Source organism: Lynx canadensis, chromosome A3 (assembly GCF_007474595.2).
Source record: "Lynx canadensis isolate LIC74 chromosome A3, mLynCan4.pri.v2, whole genome shotgun sequence".
NCBI classification, from domain to species: Eukaryota; Metazoa; Chordata; class Mammalia; order Carnivora; family Felidae; genus Lynx; species Lynx canadensis.
In genome coordinates, this window is record NC_044305.1 from 136,006,826 (window position 1) to 136,029,126 (window position 22,301).

A 22,301-nucleotide genomic window follows, 5' to 3' on the forward strand; every position below is an offset into this window, starting at 1 on the left:
CCAGATCCTTGACCTTGCACGTGGCCACTGGCAGGGAGAGCCTAAGCTCTCGGTACTCGCTGGCCAAGGGCAAGGCAGAGTGAGAAAGAGGGAGCAAGGTTATTTGGGACCAGCTGGAGGAGAGGCGCCCTTGGGGCCAGGACACGGACACGCCTGAGAGTGTAGGGGGAGTGGGGGGGACAGCCTTTGTGGCGGGAAAATGGGATTAAATACAGAGGCATTGATCAGAGAGAGTAACAGGTGGGCAGTGACAGAAAATGGGAAGGACACGAGTCGCTGGTGAGCAAAGATGACACTAGGAAAGCCCGAGTCCACATAAATAATGAAAAGACAAACTCGCGGAATTGGAAAGAATGGCCCTAAGCAGATCTTACCATCCCTACGGAGAACCCAGGTTTTTCTCTTCTGCTTTGCTCTGAGAATAAAATCATACATAAAGTAGGCTGTACGTGCTATGAAACGTGATCTAGCTGTGAAGCTTTACCTCTGAACTCTTCTCCGACAAACCACCCTGTTTCTTACCGAGGTGGGGGTGGGCACATCTAGATTTGCTGTTGAAATCGTGTGCGCCTTTGAATTCTGTCACGCCCAGCTCCATGGAGTCGCTGTTAAACCGAAAGAATCGTTGGTGTAAAGTCTCTCTGATTTAAGATCAAGGCGTTAAGAACACAAGGCAGAAACGCTTGGGAGGGTGAGTGACAGGGCAAGGTGGGGTCCTGTGTGTGGGGTCACGGGGTGGGGGGGAGGGCCCGGGGCAGCACAGAAAGACCATGGCTGCTTGCGTGTCGGGCCAGAAGAATCTGGAAGGCGGAGAGCGGGAAGGAACGCCGGAGGTGACGGCGGGCAACACGGGCGGCCGCGGCAGTGATTTGGGGGTGCCTCTGGCCGCATAGGTGGAGGCCCCACACCCCAGGAGGAGGGAGTGGGGAGAAGGAAAGGCACGGACGCCCCGTAAAGGCCCGGCTGCCTGGGTCCGTGTGCGCGGGGGGTCCGCCTGGGCCTCTCGGGACCTGGGGAGCACGGTGGTCACTGGAGTGCCAACAATGCTCAGTGTGCAAAAGGAATATGTTGTCCAGCTCTTGTTCTGACGGTCCAGGCTGAAACGGGTAGTAAGTCCCTACACTACTCTGGCACCAGGTTTTTCTGTCTTGAGTTTGTAAGCCTGAGGCCTGTTCTTCCGACAGCCCGTTCCGTTTTATCCTCTGAGCCGAATCGCGTTCGCTCCGTTGGGGGTCCCCCGTCATTTCAGGGCAGATCGGGGCTCTTTCTCAGCCCGGCTGAAGCTCTGTGTTGATCAAACCCCCAGAAGCTGGCGGAACTCGAAGGTGTGTGGGCCACGGATCGCACAAACAGGAGGTTCCTCTGGCCTTTTTCTTCCTGACCCATCCTTGCTGATCTTTGCATAGGGGTCTATTTTGCACTTCTTCTGGGTCTTGCTTGGGGCAGGCTAGTAAATACCTTCCTTTCTCAGATCCGACGGCCTAACCAGGCTGCAATATTTGGAATTTCCCCTGCAGACCAGGCCCCCTCTGTGTTCAGGCTGCCTCATGCCCCAGGCAGGTAACTAGTGACCCATTTTGGCTCTGCTCTCCTTGCCTCTGGGAAGGCATCCTGACGGTGTCGCCTTCTCTCAGCTGAACCGAATGCTTCCCTCCGTGCCCTCAACTTATCTTTAGCAAAACATCTTATTCTTTTATTTAATCCTTCGCTCACTCGTCCACTTAGGCACGTATTCATTGAGCACCTAACTGTGCTAGATTGCCAATACAATAAAGGTAGTGAGCTTGGCCCTCCCTCTCCTGGATTTCAGTCCATATTTATTAAGCACATATTGACTCTCAGTTATATTCCTACAGAATATAACAAGGAATGAAAATTCTGATTTCATTGACTGATGAGAGAGGTTAACCAAACAATCATAACAAGAGATATGTGATTATCTCTCATATAAATAAATTCTTTGAAGAAAAATACATTTTCTATGAGGTCTTATTACGGGCAAACTAAGGAGTCAAAGAAGCTGTCTGAGGAAAAAAAAAATTTGAGCTGTTGTCTGAAGGAAAAGTAGAGTTAATTGGACAAAGCAGTTGGACAAGAGCTTCTCAAAATGTGGCAAGAGCATGTTCAAAGGCCCTGTGGTGAGACGAACCAGCACATTCGCATGCCTAAAAGAAGCCCAGGGTGGCCGGGCAAAAAGCAAAGAAAGTGGAAAACATTAGATCCTGAAAGGTACGCAGCTGACAGAGTTAGCAGGGCCATCTTGGTTCTTAAGGAATCTGATTTTTATCTGAAAAGTGGTGGAAAAACATCAAAGAGTTTTCTTGCTATCGGGGCAAAAAACGAACCAGAGGGAGCCACCATAAGACACTGGTAAACTAGTTAACATAGAATGTAGGTGAGAAAAGAGGAGAGCTTATGTTAGGGTGCTGGCAGTAAAGAAGAATACTTAAATAGTCAAATTTGGAACATTTGTTTATGGGATCCGATGTGGGAGAATAACAAATGGGAGTATTTCAAGATCATTCCTGGTTTTCCTAGTTTACGCAGCCTGTGCCGTGAAGATGTGGGAAGTATGGGGGAGCAGGTTAGAAGAGATGACGAGGACAGCAGCAGATGTGTGGAGTTTGAGATGTCCTTGAGACATCCAGGTGTTGACCTTTGTTAACACTCAGCAAAGGAAGCCAGGGCTTAATTCCGTTCGTCACGGAGTCAGGCCGCATGGTGGTCATGATGGCCACAGTCTATGAAATATGAAGTTCATGTGTTCTCATTGAAGGAATCGGCAAGTGTTGGTTTCATCCTCAAGCATTCAGGGAAAATCAAGCAGTTCTGTGGATGCTTAAAGGCAACCAGTTTTAGGGGGTTTTCCTCTAAAGTTCATCCATCACCGAAGAACTGAAACTCAGCATTGGCTGGAGGACTGGTTCAGTATAACAGAAATAGGGAGAAAAAAAAGAAAAAAAGAAGGCACTGATGGAAGAAACCATCACCCTGTTTCGTCATTCTGATCATGCCTCTGCTCCACACGGATCGTCAAGAAATTGCTGATTTGACTCCCTCTCTGGCTCCCATCGCTTCTACTAATGCGTTCTTCTATTTAGTTGTCTACAAGGCATATTAATTAACAAATAGAAGAGTCGGACGGAATACGAGGAAAAGTCTCTGAACCAGGTTCTGGATTCCCACCCAATTCACTCTGAGCGACTGAGCATCCTGGATGAATTCTTTATCTGTGATCTTCCATATACAATAAAACAAACAAGCAAAATGAGTTTGCAGAGGACTAGATAAAATATAGGTAGGTCAGCCACGGCAGCGTTTGACCTCTGACGGTAATTCAACAACTGATCGCTGCTTTTGTTATACTTTTCAAGGATCGGGCTTCTTGGCGATTGCTGCCGTGGAGCGCACCATTTTTCTCCTGCTGAGCCTCCACAGCTGACGTTGTCTCAAGTAGATGTCATTACTGTTGCCCTTGTGACAAGAATCTGGATAAAAGATGAATCTAAAAGATGATTCTTACTTGTAAGTAAAAACGGTGGCTTGAACACGTGCATGTCTATTTTGCTTCTCCCTATTCTTCCTCTAAAACTATGTTGAAAGGTTTTGTTTTTTTTTAAAAGACAGAGACCCTGAAAAATGGGGAGAGTGGGAGAGGAGACAAATCCATGTTTTGGCAGCTGGAAGAGAAGTGGGTGAGGAATAACTGTCACCGCAGATCCAAGAAGTGGATCCTGGACCTTCGGGGGGTCCAACTTCATCTAGACCTTCGGGGGGTCCAACTTCATCTAGACCTTCAGAGGGTCCAACTTCATCTAGACCTTCAGGGGGTCCAACTTCATCTAGACCTTTGGTGGGTCCAACTTCATCTATAGCAAGAATCCTTGGAAGGCTCCATAACTCCTTAAAACACCAGGCACTCCTCTCCCCGTGCCCTGAGCAGCTGTCCTACTTTTCCCCTGGGAGACTGGGGAATTTTACTCTTTGAAGATGGTACCGGAAGATTAGGTGGTGGGGCACCCTTATCAAACAGGAGTAATGAGTGGATGTAAGCCTCCTGAGTGCTGCAGTCTGAGGCTCCCAGCTCTCTCACCTCTGTGCTCCTATGACATTCGAACTTCCCTCTTCAGGCAGGAGACTCTAAGTGTTCTTTACAAAACCCTAGTCAGCCTAAGAAGAAAACTCCAGAAATACAGCCATCAGGAGGTCTCCAAAACATGGCCCACCCAGGCCAGTTGGCAAACCTTGCCCAGGCACCTACTGTCTGTACCCGGCTTCTTAATACTCTGTCTTAAAATATGTGCAGATGACCAAGGACTCTTGAGGGAATCTTCTAGCATGAAAGACACCAAAACACATAGAAAGCACAACTTAGAAGAAACAGATGATGCAGAGAGAAAAATCAAAACAAGGAGCCCCTGGGTGGCTCAGTCGGTTAAGCATCTGTCTGACTTTGGCTCGGGTCACGATCTCACGGTTTGTGGGTTCAAGCTTTGCATCAGGCTCTGTGCTGACAGAGGGCTCAGAGCCTGGAGGCTGCTTGGGATTCTGTGTCTCCCTTGCTCTCTGCCTCTCCTCTGCTTGCACTCTATCTGCCTCTCAAAAACAAACAAAAAAATTAAAAATTAAAACAATAAGCAAAACTCTATTATATCTTTCAAAAAAGTAAGCCTCTAATGAAGAAAACTAAAGCTCCTGAAAAATAATACACATATAATGTATATGTGTATACATACGTACATACATATAGTTATATATATGTATGTATATGATTGAAGAAATGAAAAACTTGAAAGAAGAGTGCGAAGAGAAAGGGGATTTGAAAAGTAGAAAAAGGACTTAAGAGCTGTAACAATAGCAAAGAAGAAAAAAATCAGAGCACATTTGGAGGTACGGCACTGGGAAAATAGGAGTTCTAGAAATGAAGAGTCAAGAATACAGATGGGACGAAATCATGAACAAAATTATTCAAAAGAACTTCTCAGAAGTGAAAGACGTGACTTTCTAGATTGAAAGGGCCCAGCACGACCCATTCAGTGGATGAAGCTCTATCCCCACGGTGGGAGATTGTAGTATAGTATTCATTCTTCTTCCCTTCCTCACCTGGCCTTGCTTCGCTATGGACAGGAAAACTTCTTTGCTTTTCTGACTTAGGGTTTGACCATGTGACTTGCATTGGACAGTGAAATGTAACTGAATTTAACGTATTCCACATCTGACCAGCGGCTTTCAGTATGCATGGGTCATTTGACTTGACTCCGCGAACTCCTGCCTCATGCTCTGAGAAGATCGTGCTTCAGCAAGCTGATATCCGTTCAGCCTGGGTCCCAAATGATAAACAGAGAAGCTGGATTTGACCCATAAACATATGCAAAGCCATAGGTAGTTGACCTACAGACCCGTGAATGAGAAAAGCCACTGATAATGGGAGCCATTTGTTATGCAACATTATTATAACAATAATGGTCCAAAATAGCCACCAAGAGGCATTATCATGAACAGTAGGAACAAAGAGAAAAGCCTAAAAGAGTTCACAGAGAAAAAACAGTTTGTTTAAAAAGAATCAAAAAAATCAGAATGAGTTCAGATTTCCCAAAAAGAACCTGAGATCTAAAAAAAAAAAAAAAATGAGGGGCGCCTGGGTGGCTCAGTCAGTTAAGCGGCCGACTTCGGTTCGGGTCATGATCTTGCAGTCCATGAGTTCGAGCCCCGCGTCGGGCTCTGTGCTGACAGCTCAGAGCCTGGAGCCTGTTTCAGATTCTGTGTCTCCCTCTCTCTGACCCTCCCCCGTTCATGCTCTGTCTCTCTCTGTCTCAAAAATAAATAAACTTAAAAAAAAAATTAAAAAAAAATGAATAATGGCTTCAAATTTCTGAAGGAGAATTATTTTCAACCTAGATTTTATACAATGAAAGACATTTTCAGACATGCTAGGTCTCAAAAAATGTACCTCTCGTACTTACTTCCTCAGAAAATTGGTAGGAAAAGCAAAACAAGGAAAAGGAAGACATGGGATACAGAAGAGGAAGCCCAACATAAAAGAAGAAAGATGTTTCCAGGATGGTGCTAAAAGGAGAGCCCAGATAACAACTGTTCATAGGCATGGAGGCAACCTCGCTGGGTGGAAACTGTAAGACTCAAGAGAGACCAATTGAGGTGTTGTCACTATGTCTTTTGCATTAAATCATACACTAACCTGAAGAAGCAACTAGAAAACATGCTCCAACAAAAGATAGGCATTGGCAAAGAATAGAAGACATAAAATGCAGAATGCGGGACTCCTACTCAAGATACGGGGAATTCCCAGGATGCCGGGGATGGGAAACCCAGGGTCAGAGCAGGTGACCTAGGGAGCATCCGGTCCTGAAAGAAGAGAATGGGGTCTCCCAGAGTGTCCCCAAGAAAGAAAATATGAACTGATAAATTACTTGATGTGACTCACCTTGCAGAAATGGCATAAGAGGAAGATGTTGAAGGATGTTGAAGAGTATAAAAATCCCTCCCAAAATACAAAACAATTATCAACTTCAGGAAAAACATAAAGGAAATATAACCATAGTATACTACAACGTTCACTTCTGCATAATATTTGCATACCTAATATTAAGAACACTAAATACTGATTTGACCAAAATTTTCAAAATTACGATTTGGGAGGACTGGGGAGAGAAAAGAAGGGAATGATGGTATAACAGAACCAAATGTGTATCTGTCATAATTCAAACTAGATAGATAATATTGAAAATGGATTAATTAAAGATGGCAGGCATATACATATTTTAAAGATTCAGAAAAAGCTTAAAAAAAATGAAAACAGTTGCCTCTGAGGAAGAAATGAAGCGAAATGAGGAACAGTGGAACAAGGAACAGATGTATTTTATCATAAAACCTTTATTCATATTCAATAAAATTTTATGTAATCATAAAACTTTTTAAAAAGTCTCACAGATCCCAGCTCTGTGGTTCAAAGGCACATATGACGTAGTGTAATGAAGCAATATTCAGTCTAGAAATTGTAGTTAGGTAGTGGATATTGAGTTGGTCGTCAAGTTTGTTTTGTTTTTTTTAGTTTGCTGATCATCTCACAGCTAAGCAAACAGTGGGATTGGTACTAGAATCTACGCGTTCTCCACGGCACAGGTGGGGTCTACCGCCGCCATGTTGTTACAGCTCAGACTTGATTGGAACGAATGGCTAGCAGAGGCCCAGGCCTGAGAGAAGGCACATCCAGTGTGGGTTTGGGAATGGCGAGTGAGGACACGAGGTCATGTTTTTCACCTATGGATTGAGCCCTGCAACTTCATGGGGCCTCAGAAATTCCCACTAATCCCAAACAGCTGCCGTGCAAATGTATCATGAGTTCTTTATTAATTCTCTCATGCCACAGCCGGTTATTGAGCACCTGCTACTTCTCAGGCACTTTACTATGGATTGGGAATTTCAAAAGGAGAAATAATTCAGCTGCAGAGAAAAGGGTTTTGTTTTGTTTTGTTCTTTTTGGATTTGTTTTGGGGGGAGTAGGGAATGGCTCGCTACAAGAGTGGGAGAAATATCTTGAAATTTAGAATGTACATTCAATTAACAAAATGCTTTTACATTTATTATTTCATCTGATTCTCACACACACACACACAAAAACCAACAAGCCCTCTGTATTGTGTATATTTGCTACTTTCCTTTGACAGATAAGAGATCTAAGTCTCAGCAAGATAAAGTAACTGCTAAGTTCACAGAACTTGCCTTAGGAAAAATCTCAGGCTTTGAATTCATCTTTTCTAAGGCCAAGTCTGGGAATCTTTAAATGACACCACACTGTCTGTGGAAATGACTCACCCACCCACCTCGCTCCACGGAAGACAGAACAGCTATCACTTTTCCCATAGTTGGCATGGGAAACTGAGTCTGTTTGTTGATCGCAACCCTTCCCCCCTTGATTGCTTGATAGCCATGCCCATTGGTACCTTCAATGACCCCCCAAGATTAACCAATGGTGGTGGTACAGGCCGTCCAATGCCATCCCAGTCCTCTCTGGACAGCTCCCCAGCAATCTTTCCTGCAGTCGGGGTTATGATGGCAGTTCTGGTTTTCACTGGGAGCGACCCAATCTTTCCTCCTGGAAAGCATGGCTGAATGGGCAAATCGGTGACTCAAACTGGCAAACTGATGTTGTAACCAGAGCCATGCCTGTTGTATGGAGGGTTGGACGTACTCACTTCAACACTCCTTCAATTTTTAAGTGTAGATCCATCGACCCATCGAGGGTAGCTTTCCACGTCAGGCCTATAACACTTGCTGAACTCAAAAATGAGTACAACTCAGTCCTTATCGTGACCCTCGGAGATCATGATCTGGAACGAAGGACCGACAGGTGACTTCAGTACACTGAGGGGCACTGTGCTAGGGACGAGGGACAGGCTTCGTGCATACATTAAAGATTGACGGCATGGAGTTTGAGGGAGCAAAAAAGAAGGGGGTGCTCATTTCATGCAGTGATTTCCTGTTTGTTTGAAATCCACAACTGGAGACTTCTACATTCAGTTACACTGGCTGCCCTCTAAGTACATATAGTTTCCCTTCACAACACTTACCATAAACTTCATTTATGTATTCATTTGTGTTTATTTATTTAATGTCTTTCTTTTTATCCTAAATAAGAAGCTATACAGAAGCAAGAACCAGGCCTGTTTTTATTATCTCCTGTACATAACTCCAAGCCTCACTCGGTGCCAGGCACGAAAGTTTGATGCTGGATAAACATTTGTTGAACTAGTGGAGGAATACTTAACAGCGATTGTGTGTGTTTATTCTTCCTTGTGACAATGTACCTTTTCAAGCCTCAGGATTTCGAACCTAATTATTAGGGTTATGAGTTAAAGATTTCATTCACATCGAATTACTTCGTCAGAAGACAATCCCAATGGGTGATTCATGAGGCAACAAACTTTACAAGCCTCAAAACTTTATTTTCAGTCAATTAAAAGCCTAATTCCTTCTCCGAATGCAGGAGATCACCGTATACATCATCAGCTGCGTGAGATTGCCACAGTTTGTCTATACTGCTGACACCCTTGTGGACCTCGGGTGAGTTAAAACGTTCGGTGAAAAAGATAAATTGGCATCTGCAAGGTTATCTTCTTTACCTTTGCCATATATAAGCTGGTTTTATCATTTACTTAATCCTCATGACTGTTTCAAAGGCACAGGTTGCTTGCCTTTGGGTTGCTTGCCTTTGGGTGGGGATGAGCTGCCCCCACCACCACCACCCTGTGCCCCATAGTTCCTGTCCCAGGGGAATTCCCGTCCTTCCCAGCACGGACCGCTACCCTGCTCAGGGCCTTGGTCTGGTTCCAGCCGGGGGGAGGGGGTGGGGGTGGGGGTGTGGGGGTGGGGAGGGTTGCCGTAGGAACGTGGCTGAGGCTGACTCCTTTCTAGGACATGGAAAACCCTGAAGCAAAAGAGCCCGAAGATAAATTTTTTTTCAAGGGGATGGGGAGTCCAATTCTGACTCTGAAAGATCATCTATTTAACCCGGGTCTCTAGACTTTTGGTCTACCTAAATTTGACTAAAGTTGACATGCCAACTATGAAGAAGGACACTTCTGGAAGGAGGGGACACAGACTCTGGCAAGAGCAGCTCTGGCTCCCCGGGAGCACCAGCCCGGCAGAGGCTATGGGACAAGGGAAAACCACAACAGCCAGTGATCCCTGCTATCTAGAAGGATGAACTAGGTTGAGGACACAGGGGGACACACGGTGGACGGGAGCCTGGATCGGGGAGGCCGGTCAGAGAAAGAGGCACCGAGAAGACTCCATCCATACCAAAACAGTTGCTGAGCATCTTCTGTGCCCCTACAGAGACGGTGCGGAGAATGAGAAGAGACAGCAGGGTCAGCAGTGGGTGCTCATCATGGGTGTTGAAAGAAAAGGAAGGAAGCTTTCGAAGCATGGAAGGAGAAGGAACAGGCAAAGAGGCACAGGCGCTGGCTCCTGGGAGTCGTCGGAAGGGAGAAGTCCCTGTCTTGCGCTCCCAAGGGAGCGTTTTCCATTTCTACGTGACTGAAGGAAAAGTAGCCAGCTTGTCAAAAGCCTGAGTCAGGGGCGCCTGGGTGGCTCCGTCGGTGAAGCGTCCGACTTCAGCTCAGGTCACGATCTCGCGGTCCGTGAGTTCGAGCCCCACGTCGGGCTCTGGGCTGATGGCTCGGAGCCTGGAGCCTGCTTCTGATTCTGTGTCTCCCTCTCTCTCTGCCCCTCCCCCGTTCATGCTCTGTCTCTCTCTGTCTCAAAAAAAAAAATACATTAAAAAAAAAAAGTTAAAAAAAAAAAAAAAAAGCCTGAGTCAATGGCATTCCCCATGTTGAAGATAAGCCCCCAGAGAGAGGCTGTCCAGGCAGCGCTCTGTCCATTCTCTCTACCCCTGGCCCTGCACACCCTCCGGGGCCCGCTGCTGCAGCCCCAGAACGCACATGCTTCACCACATCGAACCTTCCCTCTGCCCTCTTGGGACGTGTTCCCACCCCACCCTTCCTTCCAGTGTGAAAATGGAGACTCGGGGTCATTAAGTAAAACCTTCGATGTCACACGCACGTGTAGCAGCAGAATCAGAACTTAGATCCATGAATGGCATGATTCCAAATCTTATGTTTTTTCATTGATTGTTTTTCCCATTAAGACCATGCAGCTTACACCAGCTAGTTCATCAGTCTTTGAGATGTTACTGGCCTGAAGAATTATTAAAAAAACATTCTGTCTCCTTCGCCGTCATTGGGTTTTTATGTTCTTGTCTGTTATTAATTTTTTTAACTCTGGAATAAAAAAAGTGATAAAAATAGTGATTAAAAATACTTCTCAGTTGTTCTGCTGGACAGCACTATAATCATTTATAAATGCACATCTAGAAACCTCTCTGAAGTCAATGGAAGTCAAGTGTTTGAAGTCAATGAAATAGACCATGGGATTAAAAAAAGAGAGAGAATTTTAATAGGAAAATCAGGTATCACCACACTGGAGCAGCTGACTCCGAAGATGAGGTGACCTCCCTGTGGCAGTGAGAATGTTTAACTAGCATGTCTCTCTTGTGCACGTCATCTTTACTTTCTTTATAATTTGCTCTTATGCAGGAAAGAGACACCCGCTGAACGCCTCTCCCAACTCGAGACGTAAAAGTGAACATTCTGCTTCTGCCAGTTCACTGCAGAAGTCACCGGCATCATTAACTTTAATTAAAAGAAGTTTTTTTGCACAAGGCTTGAAAATCTACAATTCGCTTTTGACATGATGGCTCGTGAGGTACCCCGCGGGATTAAGCATTCCAGTTTAGGGCAGTGAAATAACGTGTGGCAAGTTACCACTCTCTGTGGACAAACCTACCTTCCCAGAGTCAAAAGGCGAACGCGTCTCAGCCTCGAGAAGACAACCTCCTATCACACTCTGCCATCTCAACAGACAATGTTTCCAGGGGAGCAGCCTGGAAAGGCTGGGGAGGTGACGTTACAAACTCACCTGCAAACACTTCACACTGAGCTCATGTAGTTATTGACGTTATTGCTTTGCCTCCGAATTCGTCACCAGCCCTGGAAGTCGGGCTCCTCTTGAAGCATAAAAAGGTCTGGCAGCACTGTTCCCCCCTCTGTAGCAACGGGCTGTCCCTCTACAAGGAACTTGTGATCTCTGGTTGTTCTCAATCTCTGCTCGTCTCCGTTGCCTTGTGCTTGGACTACCTCTGGATCTGACCTGGATGGCCCTGGGAAACACCCGTGTTTGTCACTCCTGGCATAGTGTCCACGCACAGACCTAGGAAGAGCTGCACCTTCGGTGTGGTCCGAGCCAGCAGTCGCCCGCAGGTAGTGCAAATTCGCGGGGGAAGACCGGTCCCCAAGCATGCGCGGCATGTCCCCCAACATTTCATGTAGGAATGAGTGGTCACGGGATAAACTGTGTGGTGACGGTGCTGATGAACTTGGAGGTGAAAGCTCATCAAGTTTACATCACACAAGTACTCCCTGAGAGCCTACCTAACGTGTGATCGGCACTGTACTGGGTATGTCCTGAGAAGGCATGACCTACCGTGTGCTCGAATACCTCCAGCAACGAGAAACTCACAACCCGTCAAAGCCCCCCTTTTCCCTTTATGGACTTTAGCACATGGCAAAAAAGAAAAATGCACCCCGTTCCTGAGTACGTACTAAGCTAAGACTTTAAACATATGACCTAACTTAAATATTCACAGTTACCATTTATGGGAAATTCTTTTTTCTTCATTTTTATGGGGGAAAATTGGGGAGACATAGTCAGTGATGTGGCCAGGACCACAGCAGGGAAGAGGGAGAATGAATACCTCCAAGGCTGCCTGACTCCAAAGCCTGCATGTTATTGGTCTGAAATCCAAGAACTTGTAATTATGCCAGAGAGTCACTAGGTTAAGAGTGTGTTATTCCTAACAGGCTAATTCACATTAGAGTGATAACAATTGGATGGTTTATTGGGCTACTTGCATTGCAATGTTACTGACATTACAGGAGGCTTCCCACATTCACTGGGCTTTCCACACAAAGGAATGCATCTCTAACAGCAGGGTTTTAGGCACTGGAGGAGGTGCCGACACCCTAAGGTACGCAGCAATAGCAGTAGATAAAATCACACACCATAGAATTTCTTTCACTCCAACCGCTAAGTGCACACGTGCCCTTGCACAAAAGACCTGCCCTCCCCGGGTCCAGGTTTCCTTTTGTGTTAAATGAGAAAATTGTACTTGATTATAGGAAGACTTTCAGCTCAGAGCCTATGAAACTACAAGATCTTACCTTCGTGAGGTCTTGCCTTCTTGACCCCCCTCTTGAAAATGACAGCTGAGGTATCCAGATGGTTGAATGCATCAATGAATCAAAGCGTGAGGTGGTGACTATTGGGTCTAGTTCATGGATCTCAGATTTGGAAAAAAGAAGTTTGTCATGGTGCATATGGGTTCCAAGTTGTCTGAGAGCAATAGTGTGTCCATAAAATCAACTTCCCACCTTGGTTCCATTGCATTTAAGAGCCTCACTTGGAGGAAGAGATCATGTCAGTCTTCAATAAGGTGCTGCCTTAATTTAGAGTCCACCTTGTGGGCTGGAAACAGGTGGGCTCTGGAATAAGACAAGTGGTCGAGAGACCAAGCTTGTGCTTAGAAACTTCGTGACCGGGCACAACCCCATTAAGCCTTGGGTTTTGTCATGAAATAATTATATGTTTTCAGGAAGGTTGTGATGGAGATGGTGTAGTAAGGCATCTAATTTGCTTTGTAAATAATGGAAACTTAATAAATGCAGAGTGTGTTATGCAATAGAAAGTACATCTGGAGAAACATTTGATGAAATTCAGAGAAATAGTCCCACGTGACTGAAAAGACTGAGGGGCGAATACAGAAGTCAAATAACACTATTTTATGAGATTACATATGTGATATGGTTATATGTTGGGCACCCACGAAATGTTAAGTGCGACTTGTGTGTGCTTGTCTTATGTCTCCATTCTTCTAGTGGCCCCCGTTACATGTATAAAATGCAAATTCCATCTTTATTTTTCTCCGAAGGTATCCACTTAATCAAAACCCCCTTCCTTCTGCAAAACCAGAAGAAGATCGTAGAAAGCTTGATCTACCTTCTGTCTTCCAGGTGGCTCTAATATAACCTTCTTAATTCAATCTTACTCTTTGCACCTCCAAATAAGTTTGTTATGCTAAAACTCATTTACCCCGTCAGCGTGAACACCTGTGCTGCTGTGATCCCCATTCTTGCTTTCCGTTCACACCCGTGTTCATCGTCCTTCTTGTTGAAGCACATCCTTCCGTCGCTACTTTGCCACGCTTCTGTGAATGGACACTAAACCATCCTAGACTCGGGCTGTTTTCAGCTGCTCTCACCCACTCTAAACTGATAGTTGGGCTAACTATAAAATTTTGACTTGGCTTTTTTTTCTTCTTCTTTTCCTGTTACTGCCTTGAAACTATAATGAATTTCCTTCTCTCTTCTATTGTTCCTGATGAAAACCCTGTTGTTGATTTGAGGATAATCTATCTTGTAAATATTTTTAAAGATCTCTCTTTTTTAAAGTTTATTTATTTTTGAGAGAGACAGAGACAGCATGAGCAGCACAGGGTCAGAGAGAGAGGGAGAGAGAGAAAATCCCAAGCAGATTCCATGCTGTGGGCACAGAGCCCAACAGGAGGCTCAGACTCACAAAACTGTGAGATCATGACCTGAGCCAAAACCAAGAGTCAGATGCTTAACAGACCGAGTCACCCTGGCACCCCAAGATCTCTCTCTTAATTGTAATGATTTTATGTTTACCATGGAGGACTAGGCATGGGACTTATATTTTATTTATCCCATTCGGGACTGATGGTACTCTTTGCAGTCTGAAGGATCTTCCTCCAATTCAGGAAAATTCTTAGCCATTAGGTTTACTGATATTATCTCTCTAGCAAAGACTCTGTTCTTTCCTCCTGTTAATTGTATGTCACACCTCCTCATTCTGTTCAACACTTCTCTGAATTGACTTTCCGTATTTGCCATCGGTTTTGGGTTACTTTCATTAGATTTCTCTTTGAATTCATTAAGTTTTGGGGAGTTTTATTTTTTATTTGGGTGTTTTTTGGTAGAGTTGACACAGAGTGTTACTTTATTTTCATGTGTACAGCATAGCGATTCAACAATTCTATACACTACTCAATGCTTACCTCGATAACTGTCATATCAGATAGCTATCATCTGTCACCATACAAAGTTACTACAGTATTGTCAACTGGCTCCCCTATGTTGTACTTTTCACCTCCATGACTTATTTATTTTATAACTGGAGGTTTGTGCTTCTTAACCTCTTTTATCTATTTCCCCTGTCCCTGCCATTCATCTCCCCCCTGGCAACCACTACTTTGTTCTCGGTATTGAAGAATCCATTTCTTGTTTGTTGGCTCGTTGGTTGGTTGGTTTGCTTTTTATAGATTCTACATATAAGAAATCATGGGTATCTGTCTTTCTCTGTCTGACTTATTTCACTTAGCACAGCAGCCTCTAGGTCCATCCGTGTTGTTGCAAATGGCGAGACTTCATGCTTTCATTCGTTCAATCCGCTAAGTCTTTCTTCAACTGTATTTAGTCTACTGTTTACTTCACCCTTTGAATATTTTTATTTTAAATTAATTGCCATAATCCTCTTTTTCATATATGAAATTTCTGCTTAGTTGATTTTCAAGGGTGCATTTTTTGTTTATTTATTTATTTTGAGGGTGGGCAGAGAGAGGGAGAGACAGAGAATTCCAAGCAGGTTCTGAGCTGTCAGCATGGAACCTGATGCAGGGCTCGATCCATGAACCATGAGATCATGACCTGAGCCAAAATCAAGAGTTGGACGCTTAACCGACAGAGCCACCCAGGCACCCTTCAAATGTGCATTTTTATAACACCTCTTCTCCTTTTTATGAATGTTTTGCTTTCTTTACCTGATAACTTTTTAAAACATACCTTAAAAAACATTTTAGATCATGCTATTTATTTATAGTTTATTAAATTTATTTACCCTCTGTCAGGAACTCTATTGCAGTGAATTAATTAAAGGTGGTCGCGAATTCATTTTGAATCCTACCATTAAGAGATGGGTCTAATCCTGCTTCCCTTGAATCCAAACTGCCCTGTGACTTGATTTGACTAATTCAATGGGTCAGAAATGATACTGGGCCAGCTTCAGACCCACCCTTAAAGTCCTGGCAGTTTTAACTTTGCTTTCTGGAAGCTAGCTGCCTTGCTTTAAATATGCTCTCGCTGGACTGCGTGGCCTCACAGCAGAAGGCATGCAAAGAATGGTTCTTGAAGATTAGCGGCCATCTGGGGGTCAAGTCCCTACTGATCTCCAGAGGAATGCAGTCTTATACATGACTTCAGCCATACCAGTTGATGGGGGGGTGGGGGGAGGGGGTTGCACAGAACCACCCAGCTGAGCCCAGTCAACTCACAGATTTGTGATAAATAGTAATTTTTTCCCCCAACAACCTAGTTTCAGGGCAGTTTCTTATACAGTAATAGATCACTGAGATGCCAGGACTCGACCGCCTCTCATTGCTGTGGCTACAAGTTCTCCCTGTTTTCCCCATTTTTGTCTCAGTCTTATTAAACTGTTATACAGCATGTTGTTTGTCTTGTACTTCTAAGCGACTGTAGTGTTTTTGTAGAGGAGGCCAGTTGGTGTGTAGTTCACACTTGCTCAGTCCTCAGTGTTGAGCATTCTGTTACCCGTCAGACTTAGAAAGCAGTCCACACACAGTGCCTTGGCTTATAAGTCCTGTTTAGGGGGTGATGGCCGCCCAACTGTTGAACCTCATTCCTTACCACTCCTGCACATTATCGTCTCTTCAACTTTTAGCTACTGCAACACACCGTGGTCCTTTTTGCTCTAAAGCCACTGGGTGTCCTGTTCCTCACCAAAACGGTCCCCACCCAGCCAATAACACGCCAATTCTTTTAATCCCTCAGCTGAAATCCCTCCTTGCCATTTTTTTTTTTTTTTACAAACTTGCCCAATCATTCTGAAACATCGCTCCCCTCTTTTGTTGTCATTCTCAGGGACCTACTAGATTCCTTCGGAGCGCTTGGTGTTTCTGATTATTTTTATTTGTGGTCACTGCCTTTATTTGTGGTCACCACCACTGTCTAGGTCACCACCCTCACTAGACAGCAACCTCCTTGGTGGCAGGCATTTTGGTCAACCCCGCATTCCAGGGACCCAACGAATGGAGGGTGGGCTCTTGATAAAGAGTTGCTGAATTAATTGACGGTGCAAAACATTAACTGTAATTCAAGACAGAAGGACACGAGCATGAGAAATGTCATAAAAGAGTAATTCTTGGGGGTTCACAGAAAACTGCTCGGTGGATGGTCTACCTGTCAGAGAAAGCAGACTCTGGTTTGGACTTAGAAGAAAAAGAAAAATATAAGCGGTGGTGCCTGGGGGAGAGGGATGCGAAAGCATAAAGACTCTGGTGGGGTGAGGACACAGTTAGTGAGGATGCAGGGACGTGCATTTAAAAATGTTAATACTGGGGCGCCTGGGTGGCTCAGTCGGTTAAACATCTGACTCTTGATTTTGGCTCAGGTCATGATCTCACAGTTCGTGAGTTCCAGCCCCGTGTCAGGCTCCTTTCTGACAGCGCTTGGGATTCTCTCGCTCCCCCTCTATCTGTCCCTCTCCTGCTCTCTCTCTCTGTCTGTCAAAATTAAATAAATTAAATTAATAAAATTAATAAAATTAATTAAAATAAATTAAAAATAAATTAATTACAAAACAAGCGAAAAAACGTTAGCATGGCGTGAGAAAGGGAGCCAAACATGTAGATTTGGGCTAGAGCCAAAGGCCTAGTCCGAGTGGCGCGTTATACCTCAACACCTGTTTTGCATGGCTCCCAATTGAGACACCTTCCCCATTCCCATCCCCCAGTATAAAGCAAATTTGCACGTACACTCTTCCCTGTTATTTCTGTCATTTTAGAAATCAGCTGGTGGGGCACCTGGGTGGCGCAGTCGGTTAAGCGTCCGACTTCAGCCAGGTCACGATCTCGCGGTCCGTGAGTTCGAGCCCCGCGTCAGGCTCTGGGCTGATGGCTCAGAGCCTGGAGCCTGTTTCCGGTTCTGTGTCTCCCTCTCTCTCTGCCCCTCCCCCGTTCATGCTCTGTCTCTCTCTGTCCCAAAAATAAATAAACGTTGAAAAATAAATAAATAAAAAATAAAAAAAAGAAATCAGCTGGTGGCATCTGAGCAGAGAGCAGGTGCACTGTGCTCGGTGGAGGTAAATACACGCAGAGAAATGCACGCGTCCACCCCACAGACCCAGCCCATAGCTTATCAACCCGCCAGGTCGTTTATGGAATTTTTACGGAGCAACAGTAGACGAGATGATAGACGGCAGGGTCTATCCAAAGGATGTCTCAGAAATAATTAGGAGAAGAGTTGGCAGTCGAAACACCAAGCGTGTTATTTAACTAGGCTCTGCTGCTCGGGAACTGCCTGATGAATGTCGTCTGCACCCCGTGCCCAGGCTGCGCTTAGAATATGGACAGAGACCAGCTGTCCTCAGACACAGGGGCTTGGGAACAGTTAGAGCCTAGTGGTCCCCGGTGCCCTGCTGTGTGGCCGCCCAAGCTTGCTGTCGGGCCAGGAGGGCTACTGCAGATATGGAAGGAGCCCGGCCGCACTCTCTGAGGAAGGTCTGATCTGCGGCCTTGAACTCCAGCCGCCGGACTCACTCCGTGCCTATGTACAGACCTGCCTCCCTCTTCATAGGCAGGGTGTGAGAAGTGTGTTGAGTTTAATTTCCCTTCCAAAATATGAGTGCCTCTATCAAAAATCGTGTTTTGGAGAACAATTCTGGGTTATCTTTTCCCCTGTCTTTCCCCACCTTTTGTGGAGAAGATGGCTAGCCATGTACTCACTACTATTTCAGAGAGTTTTTAAAGAGCACAACTTAACGTCATGAGAACCTGTGTCTCTCATACTCAGCCTAAGAAACGCAGTGGTACAAATGGTGTCCGTGGCACCTGCCTAACTATTCCTGGTTCCGTTTCTCTCCCCAGTTTCCTGCCACAGGCTGCTGGTGGGCTGAATTTGATGTTGACCTTTGCCGTGCGTTCCAGTATATTTAAACCACGGAGATGCCTGTAAACACACACGTGTGCACGCACCCCCCTATCAACCTACCTACCTACCTATCTACTTATTTTTTCCACACACACACATTTTACGGGTTGAACGGTGCCCTTCCCAAAATTCAGTGACGATCACATCAGAATATGGAATATGACTGGAGACGGGGCCTTTAAAGAGGCGATTAGGATGGGCTCTCATCCAATATGACTTATAAGAAGAGAGAGAAACCCCAGGAGCCTGTGCACACAGGGAAGGCCACATGGGACGCGGGAGAGAATGGCCATTTGCAAGCCAAGGAGAGAGGCCTTGGGAAAAACCACCATTGTCCACGCCTCGATCTCAGACTCCTATCTCCCAAAACTGTAAGAAAATACATTTCTGCTGTGTAAGCCCCAGCCTGCGGTATCTTGGTATGGCGGCCCTTGCAAACTGATACGACCCATCAAGTAGATATTGTCTTATTTTCACATTTTAGCAGGTGGGAGTTCAAATAAAAGCATACATATGATCTGCGCATGTTTGCGTAGGTACCCTCAAGTTAAATATGTATTGATTAAAAGGGAACGTTTTGACTTCACAGTGGAGAACTGGGGGACACCACCTTAACCAAGCGATCAAGGTCAGTAACACGAGTAGCGGGTCACACTGACATGGGGTACGGCTGACACGATGCACTGAGAAGGGCCCGTCCCCTCTGTGGCATGCTCCCCCGTGAAACACAGGCTCTGTCTAATTATAACAGAACAGCAGGCAGACCCCCACTGAGAGACATCCCATGATAGATCTGTCCCCGATTCCTCAAAAGTGGCGGTGGAGGTCATGCAAGACAAGGACAGAGGGGGGACTGTCACAGAGCGGCCGAGGCTTAGAGACACATTGCAGCTCGGTCTGATGTGGAATCCCGGGATGGTTGTTGCCACACAGAGGTGACTTGAGTGGGAGACTCGCGCTACCCAGATAAAGCCCGTGGTCTGGCAAATGCCACCTCCCCAACGTTGGGTCTCAGTGTGATCGTCCTGCTCCGGTGACGGAGACGCTATCTATGGTTAGGAGGAGCTGGGCCAGGGGCGTAGGGGGACCCTGCACAGTGTCTGTGATACTTCTCTCGGTGTGTGATCATCTGGATATAAGGAGTCCAAGAAAACAAAAACAAACAAAGCCCGATTCACCGGCACTGGTCACCTCGTGTTTGAGTTTTCAGAGAACAGTAGACAGAGCAGCCCAACAAGGGTGGCAGCCTGACAGCAGTGGGTTCTCGTCCCGGCTCCCCTCCCGCCTCACCGACGCGTGTGCATCCTGGGGGGCATCTCCAGCTGCGACGCGGGAGCTCCCATTCTGGCCTCACGGGCGTAGTATGTGAGTCAATTCCGTGAGCGTGTTGGCCAGGAAAGGCATATGGAAAGCTTTTAAAAATGTCCATTTTGTTCCCCACCCTTGTCCTCTTGTATCTATATCCCAGTGAGTAAATGAGCACACTTGACCGTTAACACAGGAGAGGATGATTACGTAAGACTGATTTTATTAGAACCCCGGTAGGTGATGTCGATCAAACAAAAGTGATAGAAACACCAGGAGACCTACTGGCAGTGCTCAGGGACTGTCCCCTGCCTGCTCGGGACCCTGGAGTCTGTGGCCTGACCCACCGGGGCCCCCTGCCCTCGGGTTGCAGGGGGGCTCAGCCAACGGGAGGCAGTGGCAGAAAATCTAAGGGTCCAGGAGTGAGACGTCACCGTACTTTCTCTGCCCTCTCTCTTCTGGGTCTTGCCTTGCGGGCAGTCCTTCCAATAGCTGTCACCTGCGTTCTGAGAACCTCCCTCCCATGGCCCTGGACAAGGTTGCCCTGCCATACCTTGCTACCCTCTTCAAACTTGACAGACACGGTCAACCCGTTGACTGACCCATTGGATTGACACGCGGATCAACCCAAGAGAAGTCTTGGCAAAAAGGCCAAGGTGTGGCACTCATCCCAGAGTAGTGCTCTGTTTTCAGCATTTTCCCCCCAACCTCTGACTACGTTTTCACTCCTGGCGAAGTTCCCAGTGGACTTCAATTCAGGTTAAAAATAAGTATTTATCGATTAGCATCGATTTGGCATCCACCCCCAACCTCTGTAATTTTGTGATTCCTCTGTTGGTGGTGAAGAGGAAGAGGGCGGTGGGGGGGTGGGGGTGGCTGTGGGAAGCCTGTGCTTGGAGAGGGTGAACGGTTCCAGGTATCAGCACAATGTCCGCTTACCGTGGCGGTCACAGAGAATGAACCAGCAATTCCATCCACTGGGAGGGTCCGTGTCCCCTGTGGTTCCTGTCCTCAGGAAGCTTCTTGAAAGTGTTGTTCCTCCCGTGTGAGGCTGGCTCTGCTCGTGGATGAAGAGGCATTGAAATCTCTCTTGGGTGTCCAACAATGGCTTCCCACTGCATGCGTGGGCCGAGCAGAGATCTGGTGCCAGGAATACCAGTGGCTTTATGTACATTATACCCCTCGTGCCACCCAGGAAAGTGGGGATTAATGGATTCCCTGATTCAAAGACACACTTAGCCCTCCTTGCTTTCACATATGAGTTTTGCCAACTTTAAGAGTAAATTTTTCAACCAATGATTATTTCAGTTCTGATATTTCCACTGATAGGAATAGACCAATTTTCCCTGAAATCTGAAACTTGAAATGTCACCTGAAATGTCATCAAAATATCATACCTTGTTCTGGTGTTGGATATAGAAAGGCATGGTACGTGTGGAATATTTCATGTCATATGCAATTAAAGGTGGCAGAGTGGCCCCATGGTTCGGATTAAGTCCTAGGAATTTCAAAGCTTGAACTTGACCTGGCACTCAACTACCAGATAACCGGTTTTAAAAGGTCCCCATAACTATTCACTTTTGGCATTGGCAGTGTGGACATATTTGTCGTGAAAATGTCTAATGTTTCTCATTGAAGTCCTTGATGGATATTTTTCTAGAATTTCCAGTGGACTAACAATCGGTAAACTTTTGCACACGTCACATTAGTGTTCAGAAACGATAAATATACCCTGTTTAGAGAAGATGCATTTCCCCACGTTTTATGTCTTTATCCACATTCATGTCAGATTTGCAACCATATAAACTAACTTGCAATGTGTATTCAAATGTATATCAAATATGAACATGGATTTAAAAAAATCAAGCTCAGTAATTGCGTTAATCAAGTCTCCTGCAGCTCTAATGAATTATTTTCTGCTTTGTTGGTTTCTGAGCTGCATTGTATCTCCAATAATTTGTTTTCTGTATTTTGAAGCTGCATTGCCCGTAATAGAAAGCTCGTATCTATTTTAACTTTCCAAATAAGCATTCTTCTTTGTTCCATTAAAGGATTTTTGCATTGAATTCTCTTTTGATGACCCTGCCTGCATAGGTTGTATTTTTCTTAGCATATGAATAGTATATATTTTTCTATATTCTCTAATTTTTAGCCTTTTGGAAATTTTGTTACAAACGCTTCTTCTTGACATTTAGATGATTTGAATCCTTTCATATTTATCACGGTTCTGATTTATCAGGACTCATTTCTGACGGCTGCACGTTTCTATTTACCATGATTATTATTTCTTTTTCTATATTCTTTGGTCTGCTTAAGCTTTTTTTTTTTCTTTTTTCC